The sequence below is a fragment of the Thermobia domestica genome, chromosome 5, assembly GCF_964235325.1.
Source record: "Thermobia domestica chromosome 5, izTheDome1.hap1.1, whole genome shotgun sequence".
Lineage (NCBI taxonomy): Eukaryota > Metazoa > Arthropoda > Insecta > Zygentoma > Lepismatidae > Thermobia > Thermobia domestica.
Window position 1 is genome coordinate 22,282,517 of NC_137458.1, and position 13,154 is coordinate 22,295,670.

Consider the following 13,154-nt stretch of genomic DNA (forward strand, 5'->3'; position numbering starts at 1 on the left):
TTTTTAAATTCGAATTTACAAAATATTGCATTCTATTTTTATTATCCTTCTGCTTGGAGTAACACTTAAGTTGCCGGACACCATTAATAAATATCTTACTTGAATACTCGCCTACATGTTTCTCATAAGGCAAGTCGGACATCTGAAAAGAACCGTCTTCCCATATCATAGTAAAACGCATAATTATCTCCTGTCTGAGTTGTGATAATATAATTTCAGCTGGGAACTATATACAGTATTTAATGCTGTACAAGATGAATAATGCCACCTAATATGAGGGGGTATCGTAAAAGTTTTAATTATCACCAGGAAGCTATTAAGATATGATGGAGAACTTTTGTTAGTGTTGTGTTTGGTTCTTAAGTGCATGATGTTAATGAAATTAGCTCTTAATGATTGTTATTTTTCTACAGGGTGTGCCAAAAGTGATCAAAGTGCAAGATGGGTAAGAAGCAAGGACGGCGTGACCTTTCCCAGCAGATGTTGACGCTGTTAGAAGAGAATGAATATGATTTTTTTTTCCGGGCGTCTGGATGAAATGTGGATATATCAGTATGATCCGGAGACCAAAACCATGAGCATGCAGTGGAAGCATGCCGATTACCCCCCACCCCCTTCTCCTAGAAAGGCAAAGGTGAAAAAGTCAAGAGGCAACGGTAAGCTGACCGTATCTTGGGATTCTCGTGGAGTAATCCTCACAGATTACGTTGCAAAACAACAAACCGTCACTGGGAAGTACTACAGCAATCTCCTGACAAACTGTGCGATGCTCTAAAAACGAAACGTTGCGGCATGCTCTCGTAAGTACCCGGCTATTTGTAGCGTTTGCAAAGCGATTTTATTGCTCTTGAGTATGCTTGGAATACGCTGACCATGTATTTAAATGTGGATTTCTAATCACAAACGCAAAAGCAATAAAAACGCGGGGAAAACGCCAGGTCGAGCGTATTTGGTGCGTTTTGGAACAATAGACCGCCTGCTGTTTAAAAGATGTCAAAAGGAATGAAAAAAAGGAAAGACGTGTTGCCAGGCAAGGGAATTTTAGCAAAAATTAGCTACCTTGAAGATGCTTTGTGCAGAGTACTGGAACTCTGCTATTATAGACCTGGACTTGGCAAAAAATACCTGGAAACCCTGACTGGCTCACAGTATGATTTATAATTCTGGCAAAAGTAAAGTTACCAAATAGCAAACTTTGTCGCGTTCCCTCTAGGGGGTAACGCTTCGAAAACGCATTCCCAAATAGCCATAGACTAAGGCGTTTTTTTTTTTCAAGCTGACAATGCACCAGCTCATTCATCTCAAGTTGCTGTCAATAAAGCGGGCTTCCAAGTATTGCAGCACCTGAGTGTCCCTGGGTGAAAGCATTTACTTAGAAAATATTAAGGAAAAAAAATTATATTTTAAGTAAATATGCTTAACTTTTTTAAAAAAATCTTTAGTTTGCTTTATTATTACATTCTCTTGCCATAAATTTAGTTACAGTTATCGATCGGTATATAGTCATTTTTAGCCAGATTCTGTGCGTCATTTAGCTCGTACTGTTTGAAGGTACCTATTGACAACACTACTGAGCATATCTAATCAACCGTACCTTATTATTTATTTTATTTTCTTCTGCCTCTTACATTGAAGTTTATTTACACCTTTCTTTCATATATATATATATATTTTTTTTTAATCCCCGAAATTTTGACAAAGTTCAAACTCTAAATTCAATGAACCATAACTCGTAAACCAAAGGCCTGTTCACCATAATATTTGTTATGTGCACTAACCACGAAAAGGTCTACAACCATGCCAAGTTTGCTCAACATCGGGTGAGTTTATACAGGATGGCCCAAAAGTAGGTACTGTACAGTCCCGTACTGAACAGCTCACTGTACTTTATATAATTTCTTATTGTTATCCATCAGGTAGATTTAATTTCTTTATTATTTGTTCTTAAAGCCTTTTTACTTATACCTTAAGGACAGAACAGCCAAGGCAAACGAATCCATAAGCTAGAATGTTATATTTGATCAATGCAGGTGTGTATACTTACTTTTGGGTCATCCTGTATCCTAACTATATATAAAACTACATGAACTGACATAACATAAAGGGGTACTTCTGGTTGACGTGGAAAGTTGAAATTTGGCATGATTGTAGGTTTTCGGGACTAACCTACAGGAAAATTGACAAAAGTGAATATTTTTAATTTTTAAGGGGTCTAAAGGGGGCGATGAAAAAATTCCCCTTGTTATTTAAATGAACCTTTTTTGGAAGTATAATTGCATATTTTAGGTAGGGTCTACTAGAAATCGGAATAAAAACTTGAAATTCGGTATACTTGTACTTTTCGTTGTGTTAACAAAGTAAATCACCAAAAATAAAAATTTTCGTCTTTAGAGCGGTTTTATGGGGAACTGAAAAATCTTTCCCATGTTATTTATATGGAACACTTTTTACACCCCAGAATTATTGGACACTTCCTGTAGGGCTACAATGATTAAATTTAGCGTTACTGAGGCTTTTTGGGCCTAACCTACAGGAAAATTGCCAAAAGTGAATATTTTTTAATTTTTAAGAGGTCTAAAGGGGGGATGAAGAAATTTCCCATGTTATTTTATTGGGCGTTTTCCTGGGATACAAAATCTTATCTTTTAGATAGTTGAGATAGGAAAAGAAACTTGAAATTCCGTTGAATTGACGGTTAAGAGGTATTTTTTCTACCAGGTCGTACACCGAGCAAGCGCGGGGATTTCTGGGTGGAGCCCCAGCTAGCCGAAGGCTAGTAGTGTTATAAAACCATATAGTATTTTTGTTCCTTATTATTATTATTATTAAAATCACTCGAATGAAAGACGAAAACTCGAATTTGGACTGAATATACAAATCAAGATAACTGTTATTAGCATCGAGATATGGACTTAGATAAGAACTCATTCCCTAACCTTTGACCTTCTTCATTTTACTAGATTTGATGACGATTAGCCAAGCAGTCTTGAGATTTTTGGTTTCTGAATTTATAATTAACGCTATAAACTTATTTTTTAATTGATCTATTATCTTGTCTAAAAATGAGACATACCACCTAGACAACCTAGGCAAAATAAGATCAACTTAGACAAAATGACATGTTTAAGGGTAAACTATAATACATAGTTAACGAAAAAAATAGAAAAAAAAAACTTTTATAGTATTAGAAAGAAGTTGTTTGTTGCCAATAATTGGACGTCTTAAACTTACAGTGGTGTAAGTCACTTTTCTAAATGAAAAACAAAAGACAGAAACAAGAACTAGATAAGCCAATCTCTTAACATAAAATCTTATCTAAAGTGAGAGCTTCATTCACCTGCCAAAAGATGAAAGTGGAAGTTTCAGAGATAAAGAAAACAGCTTTCTTGTTCCCGAATGGATTTACAGTACAAATTTTGTAAATTTCTGGAATATGAAGCAAATGTGGCTTCGGTCTACACCAATGCAACTTTAATTTGTCCAATTAACAGCCTTTCTCTGCTGGAGCAAATTATTCATTTATTTATTTATGTACAGTGTAGATAAAAATTCACTGTTAACTAGTAGAAAGAATCTCTTGGTGTTTTGTCATCCCTTCTTGGTGGAGGGGCTCAGTGGTAGAGCGTTCACCTCCAGTGCTTCGGGTCCTGGTTCGACCCCAGCTCGCGCCGTGTGGACTTTGTGGTGGACAAACACCGTGCTCGTGGGTTTTCTCGGGATTTTTCCGTTTCCTCGCACTTTCTTCATTCCCCCATTTCATTGGTTTCTCATCATCACCGTCTCCTTTAGCCTAACCGACATAACCGTGGAACGTAAAACTTAAAAATTTCATTTCATTTCATTTTTCTCTTCTTGGTGATACACATACTCTTAACAGAGATTCACATACTCTTAACAGAGATTCACATACGACTTGAACAAGCCTAGTTATTAAACAAAAATGGATCAAAAGATTACGATTGGCCAACAATTTGTTTCTGGATAGGAGTCACAAACATTTTTGAGCGGCTCCTAAATCGAGTTATCTTTTTTTTTTTTTTTTTTTTTTTATATAGGAAATAAGCAGATCATAAGGAGTTAAGTGATAGTTTGGGTTTGGCTACACTATATGTAGTTTTCCAGATATAAGGGCCAGAAGAAAATTTTTGATTGGATGAAATATATTAGATCTTTTGAGCTAAAAAATATCTTAAATTTTGTATTATTATTATTTATTTATTTTAATTTTATAAGTGCAGATTTCTTTCGCACCAATTTTGGAAATAGCTTTTATTTCTGAACTACACCGACAAAAAAGACATTACACGAGACGCCACAGAAAAGAAGGTTTTTTTTTTTTTTTAATGTGGTCTTTCTTTCCGGAAACTAAATTTGAGTATGTGTCTGAAAAGAAGTAAACGTGTAAAACATACTAATGGATGCCACATAAAGTAGATATAATTTACTTTTTCTTTCTTTCGTTTTTTCCTTATTTTGTAGCGTTCCGTGAGATGTCGTCGTGTGAACACCGTAAGTTGGCTGCAAACTTGCCTTCCAAGCAAGCGAGTGTGTATGTGTTGAGACACTTCGCCTTCGTGGTTGCTTCCTGGATTGGAAGAAGATATACGACCGCCGGAACACCTCTCAAAATCCACTTTTCAAACGAAATGAAAGGAAGACGAAAAATCTTCTAGGATAGAAAAGAATATACGGGGAGAAAAAGAACTGAAGCAGTGTAGTGGTTGTGGTAGTGGTACTAGTAGCGTAGTTTATATATGCTCTCTTTCTACCAAAATGGTCACCGTGCACCTCAATTCCCGAACAAGCCTCACTCACACCTCGAATCCTTGCCCGTTACTTCCGAAAAGTTGAGTTACTTAGCCCTGCCCGTACTCCCTCCCCCCTACAGCCTTTCGAAAACTCGTTGCCGTGAATAGCTTACTAAAGAGATCACGATAACAAGCTTCACGGGTGTAGTCGCAGTGGCAGCCATTTTCTGACATTTTTTTCTTTCCGTTCCTTCTTGTTCCCCCCAGATTCTCCCTTCCTCTTCATCTTGACAGGCCCCCAGTGGTAGTCTCTCTTCTTCCTTCTTCATATAGATTTTGGATTGTGTATGTGTGTGTGTGTGTGTGTGTGCACAAAAGCCCTGTCCTGTCAATTACGCGCCAATCTGGTAATTGGTCCATGAGTTGTCTGTATAGTCCTTGTGCAATAGGAGAGGGGATCTGGTCTTTCAATCTTGACACCTCCAGGGAACTTCACGCTTTGGGCTGGGATGGGATGGGTGGAACTTTGTTCGAGACTAGCAGTGTAACCAACCCTGTCTTATTCAATTGCAGTGTCTCTTCTTTCTTTCTGAGTTTTCTATTTTTCGTTTTTCTTTTAACACGAGACGAAGTTCTTATTTTTAACGCTTGTTTCGTGGCTATGCGTCTGTCAAGTAAGAAATCTAAGAACGGAGATGGTGGTAAAGAGAAAACCAACAAAACTCATCTCAAACCCATATGTATTTATTTATAATGCTGTTGATACAACCAGGCACATAGCCAAGGGGGGGTCCGGACACCCTCTCCCTTTGAGACCAGAAATGAAAAAAATAACGAAGGATGAAACAAAATTACATGAAAAAGGGAAGGATCAGCGTTAAAAATAAACTACAGGAAGCTTTTGGTTACTCTTTCTTATGAGGAGATTTGTATTATGTGCAATACATGGTAGCGAGGTGAGCGAGATATCCTGGAAGAGTCAGGGAATTTGAAGTTTCTAGACAAGATACCCTGTCACGCCCCCCCCCTTCGAAATCCTGACTAAACGAACCAATATATGTTCCAGTAAAATAGTTTAGAACGATCGAGCCCCCCGGGTGTGATGACCACAGTATTTCATGTCACGGACCCCCCCCCCTTCAGGAAGTCCTGGCTACGTGCCTGGATACAACTAGAGTTTTGGCGTGCTTCCAAAGGGTTTGATGCGAGTAGTCCTGGCATCGATTCGTTGGAAAGACACAGAGCTAGCTATGTTGATATATTATCTGAGACTTCAGGGCAATTGTGTACTGCTAGGGTTTTTGGTAGGTATATACTCAAGTATTTTATGAAATATAGCATGGGGCCGCGGTGGCTCAGTGGTAGAGCGTTCACCTCTGGTGCTTGGGGTCCCAGGTTCGATCCCAGCCCCCGCCAAGTGAACTTTGTGGTGGACAAACACCGTGTGCGTGGGTTTTCTCGGGGTTCTCCCGTTTCCTTCCACTTTCTTCATTCCACCATTTCATTCATTATTCATCACCACCGTCTCATTTAGCCTAACCGGTATAGTCGTGGGACGTAAAACAAAGATTTCATTTCATTTCAAAATATAGCATATAATACCCAGTACTGACATATATACCAGTAATGGAATGGGTTTTGGGCCACTCCCGGTTACTTAGGTCACTTGGGTAAAGTTTTGTCCGAGTTTTATCCATATCCGGGTCCTTAGTTCTCAGACCCAGTCTGATCCGGTGACCCGGACAGATATCGTGATCCGGACATATCCAGTGACCCAGACAGACCTGGCGACCTGGACATATCCAGTGACTAGACAGCCGCGGTGATCCGGAAAAATCCAGTAACCCCGACAGATTTGATGACCTTAACAGACCCTGCGACTCAGAAGGAGCCAAAGTATAACTTCTACGGCATTACTGCTCAATTTTGTAGTTGATGTTCACTGTTTAAGCTTAAGCATTCATTTGTTTGATTTTTGGTGTGACATTTCTTAATCAAGACATCATGTCTTGAATGTTTCAAATGTTTATTCGTCTTCCCATGCGTGGTTTTGGGACATAGCCTATACAAAAAATTTAAAAAGAAGAACACTTTGTGGGCTCAGACTTATATTTTGTATCCTAAACGATTAGTTTTACAGGTTGATTAGACGTTGACGATCTCCCATGAGAAAAACATGTACCTTTTCTGTGATTCTGACGCGTTAGAACTTTAATAAACCTTGTATTTATCTTTCAGTGCAATGCTTATCACACAGAGACAAACAGCAAGTGAAAAAGACAATTATACAGAAGTATTTAGTGAGAAGATAATGAGAGAAGGAGAAAATCATGTTTGTTAGAATTGCATTAGTAACCCCACGTATACATCACGTATACGCCCCACGTATACACCCCACGTATATAGTAACCCCAACTTCATATCCTAGCGGGTCACTGGCTAGCTGACTAGAATTTTAACTTGCAAAAACGTCACGCATATGAAATTTCGGGAAGGAAAACGGAACCGAAGACAATGTAAAATTCACAGATTGCATTTTAGACGCAGCAGTTTTTCAAGTTACAAAATACACAAGTAAAGGTGATACCGCAGCGTTTCTTAAGTATGTACTAATAGCTAACAATTACCAGCTCGAGGCAAGGCCTAAAAATTTCCAATAAGTATTGATTCCAGAAATAGTCCTATATACAGTCATTTTAACGAAAGAGTGAGAATTTTGCTCAGATTATTTATATTTTCAATAACAATTATGGGACACTTTGTTCATATCTGCTCAAAAACAGGACACTTAGGCGTCCCGTTTGGGATTCGGAAAAAAAGGTCAGAGGTTGAAAAAAGGGATTTTCCCGGCTAAAACGGGACGTCTGATCCCTTAGTCATGCGCTTTCTCGGGTCTGTGTAGGTCAATCCGGGTCACTGAATTTCATGTAGCATGGATCTGACTTCTTCTGGGTCACAGGTCACGAAGTTCGTGACTCATTCTATCACCAGTATAGGCTTCTTCTTTCATAAAGGTAAGGTGCGTATACACTGGGCTATAAAAAATATAAGGTGAGTATACGCCGTAAACTTTTCTTTACGACCTGTTATATTCTTGCCATTGAGGTATTTTATGAATTAAGAGACAACACAGTCTAATCTAGAAAACCAAAAATATTTGCTTTGGAAGTCGATGCAATGATGATAGGCCTATCTCACCCATCTTATCGTATAGAAATACTAAACGGCGTGACAAACATCTTGGCATTTGAAGGTGGCGCTCCAAGTTCCCTTTAAATGCTGCTAGCAAATGAGAGGTCAGCGGTATTGCCACGTTTATTTTGTACACATCCACGTCTATCCCCTGTCACCTGATCACGCTGTAGTTTGTTTGCTTAGCCATAGCCACACCCCTTTACCACTTGGCAACGTCGCGTCAGTGCTTGCGTTTTATTCATTTAGCTGAAATGCCAAGATGCTTGTCACAGGCTTTAATTATATTGACACACGATTGCTTTTGAGACGAGTATTGCGCCTGTCTCGTTTCAGAAAGACTTTATGAAAGTGGTGCCTCGTCTCGGAAAGTGCGGCTATTTCTATTGTAAGAGTAATATCTTGTCACGAAAGTTCTGATTCCCTTGTCATGACTCCCTAACCCTGCCATTTACATAGCCGAATGCTATTATTCCAATGTTGAAGCTCAGTCCAGATGTCGACGAGGGTTCGGTTTGATTTGATGTCATTTTCAGTTTCCCGTCCCTTTCAGCGGTGAGGCTAGATGAGACGTGGAACTACAGTTTAACGTGAGTCCGAATCACATGAGCTCCTACCGGGAATCGAACCCGGGTCTTTCACCCCAGAGGCGCGTATGCTGGACTTCCAAGGTATTCGGGTTGAGGATCACCCGACGTTTATGAATTAAAATCGAAACAACGACAATTTTTGCAATAAATTTCAAAGAAAAGTGAGTCTTCAATACTGCAGCCTAGAGACTAGAAATAAGATTTTCTCATCTTGTCTCCAAAATTTTGTAAAAGTCTCGTCTCATCTTTATTATCAAAGAATTCTCTCTCTTCTCGTCTCAATTCTCAAAAAGTTTTTGTGGTCTCGTCTCGAAATTTTTCTTGCCTCGTTTCGTAATTTTATGTACAAAATTTATGGCCTGACTTTTCTTTTTCTTAATTTTGTATATACAATAGGCGATAGAAGTTATCAGAATTCTTTCGAGTAAGGAGAGGTCTGCGAAGGGTACGAGATATAACACATTGACACCATATTCAACGAACTTAAAAAATTCGTTACCGAATTCTTTATGTCTCTGTGTGTGTGTCTTTTAATTGTGAATTTTTCAATTTTGAGCCCTCCATTTGCTAGAGCATCAAAAACTATCTGAAGAAGTGATGGGATTTTTTTTGCGTCACTTTTACCGTTTGCGAGATATTGCCCCCCCCCCCTCAAAAAAAGTTCCTATTCGGGATTTAAGGAACCATATCTCGGGGACCGTAAGTCATAGAGAGATGATGTTGATGTTGATCAATATCTAAGAGGATAGTGAACATTTTGGTACCAAATAGTAACCGGTGGCGCTGGCCAACTAGCGACCGTTCCCCAGATATTGGCCAATAAAAGTGCCGATTTCGGGAGATTTAAAGAACTATATCTCGGGAACCGCAAGTCATAGACAGGTGATATTTTGCGAATTTTTCAATTTTGTGCCCTCCATTTTGAGTATGTGTCTTCGTAAAACAACAAATCGCAGGACGTTTTAACAAAATTCTGAAACAAAACATGTAGAAAAAAATTAGTACGTAAGGAAATTATAAATGGATAGATATATTACGAGAACTGTTTATAATAATAAAGTACGTACATAGAACAATTGCTATAAAGCCTGTAGAAGTTAACAAAAAAAATAATTCTTTCTAAGTTCGTTCTTGGCAAGATCTTAGAGCATTCTCAACTTGTTATATTATGGATCATGTGAAATGCAAAGAATGTTTGAGGTATCCAGGAGACTTTCGTCTTCCAAACCATGTCTAGGAATGAACTGGATCTATAGTGCTGCCAAAATGTCTTGATCCGTGGCAAAAATGCAAACTAAAGCTTACATCCACGCGTTGAGCCAATAAGGGTTCAGCTGTTGATAAGCGAGAGAGCCTTAGCGAAAGAGAGTGAAATTCCTTCAGCCTCCAGTGGAATAGCAGTGCTTAGAACGGAAGACTAGATGTCAAGTCTATCTAGTATGTCTATAGTCAGAAAGGGTTGACAAATACAACATAAATATAACTGAAAACTGAAGAAAAGCAGAAAAAGAAAAACAAAATGACACTAGGTAATGTGAAAATATATTTCATAATGGAGTTAACGAAATACAGATTTTTTAAGAATAAATTATGATTAAATACCTTCATTAAACGTGTGTTTTCTGTTCAATAAAATATCTTTTTAAAGCATTCCTCTATGAGTTCCTGAATAAACTTTTATGAGAAACGCGAGTGATCAAATTATTTCATGTTTGTTACACAGAGCAGTAACAAACGTGGAAACAACCCTTATCTCAACGTACCGAGAACATAATAATATTATAAATTAGGGATGCGCACGAGACGAGTCGAGACAGGATTTTCCTGACAAAATTCGAGTCGAGACACGGCTCTTCCAATAGAGAAATATACATTTTTTCCAGTCGAGACATCACTTTTACAACATATTTTCGAGACGAGACAGCCACGAATCTTGTCTCGTGCGGATCCCTATTAGAAATTTTAACTAATACGGTTGCAGTGAAATGTTGATAGCCAGTATACGAAACGAGACGAGACATAAGGTTTTCCCGACTCGTTCTCGTAAATTTTTAGAAGTCTCGTCTGATTTTGATTCTCGAAGAATTGCTTCTCATCTCGTCTCGACTTCCGGAATGTTTTTCCTCTCTCCTCTCGAAATTTTTTCAGTCACGTTTTGTAAGCTATATTTCACCTGATATTTGAGTTATTTTCATCCAGAAGTTATCAGAATCCAAAAGTTCGCGAAAGGTTCACACAGCGTATGGTATAAAAAAACATTTAAACTATATTTATTCTTAAAATATATTCTGAAATGATTTGCGTATCTTTAGATGTTCTTAAATTTGGAAACTCTTAGTTTTTACTATAAAGTTCGGCAAAAGAATACATAACTCCGGACTTTTAAAAAAGAAGTTTCAGAATTTGGATGACATGCTGATAAACAAGCTAGTACATTGGCATAACTTCCTTAAAGTGTGACCCAGGTTCAAGTCTCGGTGAGGGCACTCGGTCAAAAAAGTGTAAAAAGCTTTTTGCAGACCAGTCATCCTGAATGAGGATTTCCTCATTCACACCAGGCAAATGCTGAGATGGTACCTAACTTATAGGTCCCAGGTCGCTTCCTTCCTTCCCCAATCCTTTCTTCCTTCCCATTTAACGGATGGTGCGCTTGCCGAGGGACGTCACCTCATGACGGTCTAACATGACCTTGGATACAGAAAGTCTAGAAATCTAAAAAATCCTTTTAAAAAATCTTGAAAATGTCTTTTCATCTCAGATAAAATATCTATTGTCTACCATACAGAAAAATGAAGGTTTCAACTTTATGCTTTATATATTACATATATTTATTATTTTTTGACGTGCATATTTTTCTAAATATTTAGATAGGCTATGGCTTACCAAGCTTACTCACCAAAGTCAACTCTGACTCTAACAAAGGGCACATCTCAGATCTGCTCTAATCACATGATATCTATTTGAACATGCATCAGTGGCGTACGCAAGGGAGAGGTTTCCGGATTTAACTCCCATCTATACCAAGATAATATGAAAAATAAACATTTTTCATATCAAAGTGTGTATAAAAATCCTGAAACGATATGAATTTGGAAGCTTAACCCCCCATTGATGATATTCTGCATACGCTACTGACCACCATTATTATTTGAAGTTCAACAGTGGATTTAAAAAATAAGTTGCACCCACTTGTTTTAAAGAGCTTTATATATAAATTCACACATATCTTCGTATTTTCATACCATGAAAAGAATAATTCTTTTTTAAACACCTGTATTGTTATTGAGATGGGCTCCGAGATGTTCCGGTTTATCCGGTAGCCTCGAATGTACTTATACATAATCTGTCCGCCTAGGAATTGTTCCAAACGTCCCAGTTTCCATCCAAAACATAAGACATCATTCGTGCGATATTTTTTTAAAAAAATACCGCTTTATTAATTATTCAATATTCAGTTGATAAGAACATTTTGCTCTTTCCAATAACAAATATGGATCAAATGTTATTGTTACGTGTATCACACCCTTCGTCGACCTCTTGTGACGCGGTAGGATTCTGCTAACTTCTAGATCAGCGTTTCCCAACCGGTGTGCCGTGAATGGGCCGCTGGTGTGCCACGAGGAAATCAAAACAAAATTATTAATTCCATAGCAATCAAATTGCAAAACGTAGGGGAAAATGTATATTTGTATTGCACATTCCTATGAACCTCTATTATGAACCTACAATTTTAAGTTTCATGCCGTGTTACTTTTCTGTACGTTTCTGATGTTGAAAAAAAGTATTTGTTAATGTTATGACAATTATTGCTTCTTTATTGTTGCAGACTATTTTGTAACTTGAAAATTTAAAATATCATTCAATCCTTTCGACAAATTACCTACATTTGTGTTTTAAAAGTAAAAGAGATTGGTTTGTTCGTTCGTTATTTAGTGATCTTCCTTCGTAGTAAAAGGTTGAATACAATTTTCGAAAAAGAAAGTGTATTATTAAAAATCTGAGTCCAATATTTTATTGCAATTGTTTTCTGTTTTTAAATTAGGATGAAAAATAAGCATAGTGATTTACCATGGGGAAAAACCAGTGATCGAGCTTTCTTCTCGGTGCGAAGTAGATCAGTAATCAAAGAAGAAAAATACCACTGTGTTTTATCTTTACAAATAATAATATCTATAAGTGTGCCTCGAGAATCCAAGTTAATCCGTAGTGTGCCGCAAGTTGAAAAAGTTTGGGAATCGCTGTTCTAGATTAAGTTAAGGAAAAACAAAATCAAGGTGTACATTTGTATATCTATAAATGTACGTCACGATATAAATAAAACTTTTCGAGATTCGGCAAGAGACGAGACGAGCAAAACTTTATTCCGAGACGAGCAAAACTCGCTTTTGGTGTGGTAGACCTGGGTTCGACTTCCGGCGGGAGGTCATGTGCTTCGGATCCCATGTTACACTGTAGGTCCACGTCTCCTTTAGCCTTGCTGCTAAAAAACAACATTAAAAATAAAATAAAATCTTATATTGAGCAATTCTACTTCTGACGTAGGAGTACGAGTAGGCCTATTGTTTTTTTATATATATCCTAGGCATAGTAGAGACTATTGCCTTCTTATATAGCTTCAATGTCT

At 37.7% G+C, this 13,154-nt stretch overlaps 1 long non-coding RNA gene across 1 annotated transcript in view; it reads left to right on the forward strand.

The window, feature by feature from the left end:
- Positions 1-964, forward strand: part of LOC145684602 (uncharacterized) — a 154,546-nt gene extending 153,582 nt beyond the window's left edge. The window contains exon 2 of the long non-coding RNA XR_014131333.1: positions 414-964. This is a non-coding gene — a long non-coding RNA (uncharacterized LOC145684602). The remainder of the gene's footprint in view (positions 1-413) is intronic.
- The last annotated feature ends 12,190 nt before the right edge of the window (positions 965-13,154 follow it).